Raw genomic sequence first — 7,847 nt, 5'->3', positions numbered from 1 at the left:
AGTGGGTCATTATATATTGCCCATTAATCAATTGATTCAACAAACCTTTATTCACTACCTACTATATGCCAGGCACAATTGGACACTATTTTCTCCAAGGCTGATTTGGTATGTATTATAAAGCAAATTTTTCCAGGTGTGGAGTATAGAGATCACATAATATCGGGCTAAGACAGATTTCCTTTCCTTTGTTTTTTCTTAAAGATTTATTTCATTTACCTACTTCTCACCACCTCCTTGTCTGTCCGTTGTGTGCTCATCTTCCTTTTTTAGGAGGCATCAGAACCGAATCCCGACCTCCCATGTAGTAGGCAGGAGCCCAATCGCCTGAGCCACACCCGCTTCCCTCCTTTCCTTTTAATAACTAGAATTCTGTTGGGTTAGACTTCAGAGCAAATACTATAAGTAAAAGAGAATTAAACCACAAAAAAGGCTCTCTACATCATGTATTTCTATATGACAACAGTACAATGAGCCTTATTTTGACTACATACACCATTTTCCCTAACTACTTTTACTTATATTTGAACAAGGGGTAACACAGGAAGATTTGAAACATTCCATCCTTGAATGAAAGTTTAAAAACATTTCTAATATTCTAGTACAACGAAACTCACTTCCTTTTAGCTTATCAACCACTGAAAGACATTTCCCCTTTGTATGTGTTATGTTTAGCGTAACTATAGAGACACACTTTTACGCAACTAACACACATGATCTTTGAATAATGTACTACACTTTCAGAGAAACATTTTAAAAATTGTGGTCACTATGGGACTTTTAGTTACCTTTGGCATTTCAATGTAAGTCCAATGCATGCATTAGTAAAATTCATGAGCAGATAGTTAAACACTAGGGACTATGGATGCTTTCTAATTCCATTGAACTTTTCCTTACCCAACAGTTTTGCTGTCCAAAAAATGTAATTATTATTTGAACAAATAAGGTTATCAGATTTTTAAAAGTGAATTGTAGCATATGTAAAGTTGAGTTTTGAGAGTTCTAGTTTCAGGAAGATGGCAGACTAGGCATTCAAATTGTTCCTCCCACTGAAAATAATTAAAAAGGCTGAATTTTTTTAAAAAACCACAAAACCCTAGCCCTCTTAAAAGCATTGACGCATGGACCAGAAAGCAAGGAATTATAAAATCAAAGAGAAGTGATGGAGGAACCCAAAAGGTAATCAGACAACATTGTCCAGGTATGCAACACCAGAAGGCAACATTTACATTCTCTTCCACCTAAATGATGTCCCTGGAATTATTCAATGCTGTGGCTATGTGGTCACTTTTGCCCTGAGAGCAGTTGTTCAACCTGGAGAACTTGAGCTATGGTTTTTATAGCCTTGACTTCATGGGGGCACCTGGGGCAGCATATAAAGCCCAGGGCTTGGAGAATCCTATAGAAGACCCTCCTTCTAATAAAGCCTGAATCCTTTAGATAGGGATGAACCATAGAAAAACTTACTCACTCACCCTCAGGAGACTGCAAGGAAAATTCCTGTGATGCTAAGCAGAACTGAGGACCAAAAAAAAAAAAATCATTCCTGAAAAATTGTAACCTTGTGATGATCTTAGAGCCAAAATAGGTCCAAAAACCTCTCAAGCCATTAAAATAGGTTGAGTAGGCCCCCATACCTGGAATTCATAAATGCAACTTGTCCCTGGAAGAATACACCTCTATAATCCCACAGATTATTTTCTAAGGAAAATGAGCAACTCACAGGAACAAACACTAGGCACTAAAAGAAATAAGTTACCATGAGTGAGAGTAGCAGAAACAACCTACAGTAGAAACAGTAGAAAACTCCCATAAATACTTAAGATATTAGAATTATCACAGGTGAAATAACCATGCTTTACTTCTTTAAAGAAATAAAACATAAAGTAGAAAACACCTATCAAAATGAAAACTACAGAAAATAGCCTAACAGATTTTTAAAAAGCAGAACTTTCAGAAACGAAAAACACAGTTATTGAAATCATCAATACAAAAGATGGATGCGAGAGCAGATTAGATACAAGTGAAGAGCAAATCAATGATCAGAAAGATATGACAGTAGAAATTATACAGTATACAGTTCAGAGAGACAAGAAGAGAAACATGAAAGAGTTGTCAATAGACATGAAGGATAAAGTAAGACAATCTAACATACATTATCTAATTGGAATTTTGTAAGGAGAGGAGAGAGAGAATGGTGCAGAGGCAGTATTTTAAGAGACAATAGTTAAGAATTTTCCAGGCCCAATAGAAAACTCCAAAATACAGATTGAAGAAGCCCAGTGAATTCCAAGCAAGATTTAAAAAAGTAAACATAGTGAGACAGCAGAATACCAAAAACAAAGGGAGAAAATCTTAGAAGTAGACCGACTGCTAACTTCTCCTCAGGATTGAAAATAACTGCCAACTTAGAGCTTTAACCCCAGAAAAAATACATTGAAAAAAAAATGACATTTTTAGACAAACTGATAGAGTTCCTTCCATGACAGTCATAAAAGGAAATTCTAAAAATGTATTTAATTAAGAAAAAAAGTGATCAACAGGAAAGGTCTAAGAAGCAAGAAGGGGTGAAGAGCAAAGAAAGTAGTAAATATGACTTAAGCGAAGCAAATCTTGACTGCACAGAACAAAGAGAATAACATCTTACACAAGACAAAATAACATAGAACTGGGAAGGGGGTAAATGGAGTTAAAGTGTCTGAAATGCTTGTCTTGAGGGTAAAAGTATTGACTAACTCTGACAAAGGAAGTGTGATTACCGCATGTCAGAATCACCTGAAAGGCTTCTTAAAAGAAAGTCTCCTGGACCCCAACCCCAAAGAGTCTGATTCAGGTCTGAGGTGGGCTCTAAAATTTTATCTTTCTAAAAAGCTCCCAGCTGATTCTGATGCTCACGATCATACTTAAAATAGCACGGTTGAATAGTCAACCAAAAGCCTGAGTATAAATTCCAAACCAGTAGAGAGGAAAAAATTGGGAAGAAAAAAAGTAATTCCAAAAAGGTAAGAAAGCAAAGAAAAGTAGAACAGGAGAAACAAATGGAAAGCACAAAATAAGATGGTAGATAGAAATTCAAGTTTTTTAATGTAAAAAGATTAAATTCTACAATTAACAAAGATTAAATTAAAAATTAACTCAAAATGGATGATAGACTTAAACAAAACTCTTAGAAAAAAGCATAGGGAAAATCTTTGTGACTTTGGGTTAAGCCAAAAGGTTTTAGATGCAACATCAAAAACATGATTCATAAAAGAAAAATTGAGGAGAGACTTCCGGCAAGATGGTGGCTGAGTGAGCTTGCCTTGCCGTCTCTCCTGGGAAGAGGCAGCTGGGCACCGCTGGAGGTTCTCCGGGACCAGGCTTTTTCAGGATTTTTTCAGGGCAGGAAGTGTCTGGACATCGATTTGGTGGGAAGGTAACGGAAAGGACTGGTCTATAAGATATAAATTGGGACTTTTCAGGAGGGGGAGGCAAGATGGCGGCTGAGTGAACTTCCCGGTTACTAGCTCCTGGGGGGAATTGGCTGGGAGGCATCGGAGACTCTTTGGGACCGGCTGTTTCGGGATTTTTCCTGGTCCGGAGGTGTCTGGAAATCGATTTGGAGGGAAGGTAACAGAGAGGATCCATCTGTGAAATATACACGGAGATCCCAGCTACGTGTGGAGGATTCCCTCCTTGGGTAGGCGGAGCCGAGGCAGCTAGCACCGCACGGAGCCCCGGCGGGCGGCGGCCAGGGTAGCCGAGCCCGGCTGAGCCCGGCTGAGCTGCGGCGGGCGGGGGGGCGGAGCCCGGCTGAGCTCAGCCGAGCCCAGCCGTGCCGCGCCGGGCGGCGAGCGGGAGAGCCGAGCTGCGCTGTGCCGCGCTGGGCAGCGGGCGGGAAAACCGAGCCCGGCCGAGCCCAGCCGAGCCCGGCCGAGCCGCGGCGGGCGGCGGGCGGGGGACCGGAGCCCAGCTGAGCCCAGCCGAGCCTGGAGGCGGGGTTTCTGTTCTTTGGTTTTTTTTTTTTTGTTGTTGTTGTTGTTGTTGTTGTTGTTTTTTTCAATCCTCCCTTTCTTGTCCCCAATATTCTTCTTATACTATTTTACCTTAACAATACAATAGGTCCTACAGGAAATACCTCACATTTGCTGGGTTTCCTCACCCTCCACTGCCTCATTTCTCTGTGAATAGATTTAGCCTATCTACACTATCCCCTTTCCCCTACAACTTGATATCCTCCACCATCTGCTATCTTTCCTATATTCCATCTCCCTTTCTTTGATCCACAAAGTGTCTAACTCTTAATTTCTAATACCTTTGTTTAGTTTTCCATCTGGTATTCGTCCCTGAAACTATTACCTCTCTTTTCTCTTTCCCTCTCTCACGAAAACAATAGCCTCTTAGTACGTACCACATTCCTCCCATATTCAGTCGTCTACCTCATTATAGGTACTTTCCTACTACTATAACTCTAAACAATTTACATGATCTAACCTCCATCCTCCCAGAACTCATATTGTTGCTTTGTAAACATATATCACCAATACTACTTCACACCTTTTCCTTCCTTACACAATTGACTTTCCCCAGCACTAATACTTTCCTTTAAAGTGAGCTTAACTAGCAATAAGAAATTGGAATAAGAAGAACAAAGTGACAAAGAGAAGATATAACACTTACGCAAAAACAACAGCTAATTAATCTCCAAGACTAGACAAAGAAGCTAAGGAACTGATTAAACCCGTCAAGAAAAAATGTTGACAAGACAGCAACAAAAATCTACAAACCAAACCAGTAATCAGGAAAACATGGCTGAATCCAATCAACAAACTGAAAATCAGGAAGGGGGGCAGGACTTCGCACAAGCAATGAAAGATCTCAGAACATTTATCACCGACAAATTTGATGAAGTAATGAAAGAGGTTAACAGCGTGAAGACAACACTTGGAGGGGAAATTGCAGACATGCGCAAAAAAATAACAGATATGATGGAAATGAACACCACAATTCAAGAAATCAAAAATACACTTGCAGCAAATATCAGCAGACTAGAAGAGGCAGAGCAGAGAATTAGTGATGTGGAAGACAGTGCATTGGAAATCAAACAGATAGTAGAAGTGGTCAATAAAAAGGTAGAAAAAATCCAGATAGGACTTAGGGACCTGAATGATAACGCAAAACGCTCAAACATACGTATTATAGGCATTCCAGAAGGAGAAGAGAAGGGAAAGGGGTCAGAAGGAGTGTTGCAGGAAATAATGAATGAAAACTTCCCAAATCTACTGAAAGAGACAGATGTACATATCCAAGAAGCACAGCGCACTCCACTGGTCATAAACCCCAACAGGCCCACCCCAAGACATATACTTGTCAAATTATCCAATGCTCAAGACAAAGAAAAAATTCTAAAAGCAGCAAGAGAAAAGAAAACCATCACATACAAGGGAAACTCCATAAGATTAAGTGCTGATTTCTCATCTGAAACGATGGAGGCAAGAAGGCAGTGGTATGATATAGTCAAGGTACTAAAGGAAAAAAATTTCCAACCAAGAATACTCTACCCAGCTAAACTAGCATTCAAAAATGATGGAGAGTTCAAAATATTCACAGATAAACAGAAACTGAAAGAGTATATCAACAAGAATCCTCCCCTTCAAGAAATTCTTAAGGGAATTCTGCAGGAAGAAAGGAAAAAACAGGACAGTCAGAGATGGAGGAGAGTGTAAAAGCAACAAGAAAGACAAAAATAGAAGGGGAAAATAAAATAATACAAACAAAATATAACAAACACAAATCCAACCAAAATATGGCTACCATAAATAACTCTCTAAACGTAATAACACTGAATGTCAATGGATTAAACTCACCTATCAAAAGATTCAGACTGGGACACTGGATAAGGAAATACGACCCATCTATATGCTGCCTACAAGAGACACATCTTAGACCCAGAGACTCATGGAGATTGAAAGTGAATGGCTGGAAAACAATCATACAAGCAAACAACAACCAAAAAAAGGCAGGAGTAGCTATATTAATATCAGACAAAATAGACTTTAAATGCGAAACAATTGTGAGAGACAAAGAAGGATACTATATTTTAGTGAAAGGGACAATTTGTCAAGAAGATCGAACAATCATAAATATTTATGCTCCTAACAAGGGCGCCTCTAAATATGTGAGGCAAACGCTGGAAAAACTAAGTGAAAGAATAGATGCATCTACAATTATAGTGGGGGATTTTAATACACCACTATCAACTCTGGACAGAACATCTCAAAAGAGAATCACTAAAGAAACAAAACATTTGAACAGTATATTAGAAGAGCTGGATCTAATAGACATATATAGATCATTACACCCAAACACAGCAGGATATACATTTTTCTCAAACGCACATGGAACATTCTCCAAGATTGACCATATGCTAGGCCACAAAGAAAGGCTTAATGAATTCAGAAAGATCGAAATCATACAAAACAATATCTCTGACCACAGTGGAGTCAAGCTGGAAATTTGCAAGGGACAGAGACCCAGACTTCACACTACAATCTGGAAATTAAACAGCACACTCTTAGAAAAACAGTGGGTCAAAGAGGAAATCTCAAAAGAAATCAATGACTACCTTGAAACAAATGATAATGATAACACAACATACCAAAATTTATGGGATGCAGCAAAAGCGGTACTGAGAGGGAAATTTATAGCCATAAATTCATATATCAAAAAAGAAGAAAGAGCAGAAATTGAAGAATTAACTGCACACTTGAAGGAATTAGAAAAACAACAACAAAGTAACCCAACAGGAAGAAGAAGGAAGGAAATAACAAAGATAAGAGCAGAACTAAATGAAATAGAAAATAAGAAAGCACTTGAAAAAATAAACAAGACCAAGAGCTGGTTTTTTGAGAAGATCAACAAAATTGACAAACCTTTAGCGAGACTAACAAAGAAAAAAAGAGAAAAGATGCAAATACACAAAATAAGAAATGAGAAAGGTGATATCACCACTGACCCCACAGAAATAAAGACTATCATAAGAGGATACTTTGAAAAACTATATTCCAACAAAAATGACAATTTAGAGGAAATGGACAAATTCCTAGAAATACATAAGCAGCCCATACTGACGAAAGAAGAAATTGATGATCTTAACAAACCAATCACAAGCAAAGAGATAGAATCAGTCATTAAACATCTCCCAACTAAGAAGAGCCCAGGGCCAGACGGCTTCACAGGTGAATTCTACAAAACATTCCGGAAAGAACTAACACCAATCCTGTTGAAACTATTCCAAAAAATCGAAACAGAAGGAACACTGCCTAATTCCTTCTATGATGCCAACATTACCCTAGTACCAAAGCCAAACAAAGACACCACAAGAAAGGAAAATTACAGACCAATTTCTCTAATGAACCTAGACGCAAAAATACTTAACAAAATACTTGCTAATCGTATTCAACAACACATTAAACGAATTATACACCATGACCAAGTGGGATTTATCCCAGGTATGCAAGGATGGTTCAACATAAGAAAATCAATCAATGTAATACACCATATAAACAGATTGAGAGAAAAAACCACATGATTATATCTATAGATGCAGAAAAGGCATTTGACAAAATACAGCACCCCTTCCTGATAAAAACACTCCAAAAGATCGGAATACAAGGAAACTTTTTGAACATGATAAAGAGTATATATGAAAAACCTAAAGCCAACATTGTTTACAATGGCGAAGTCCTGAAATCCTTCCCTCTAAAATCAGGAACAAGACAAGGATGCCCACTGTCTCCGCTCCTATTTAACATTGTCTTGGAAGTACTGGCTCGAGCACTGAGACAAGAACCAGATATAAAAGGCAT

Source organism: Dasypus novemcinctus, chromosome 3, assembly GCF_030445035.2.
Source record: "Dasypus novemcinctus isolate mDasNov1 chromosome 3, mDasNov1.1.hap2, whole genome shotgun sequence".
Classification (NCBI taxonomy): domain Eukaryota; kingdom Metazoa; phylum Chordata; class Mammalia; order Cingulata; family Dasypodidae; genus Dasypus; species Dasypus novemcinctus.
Note: the sequence above shows the minus strand (reverse complement) of the source record.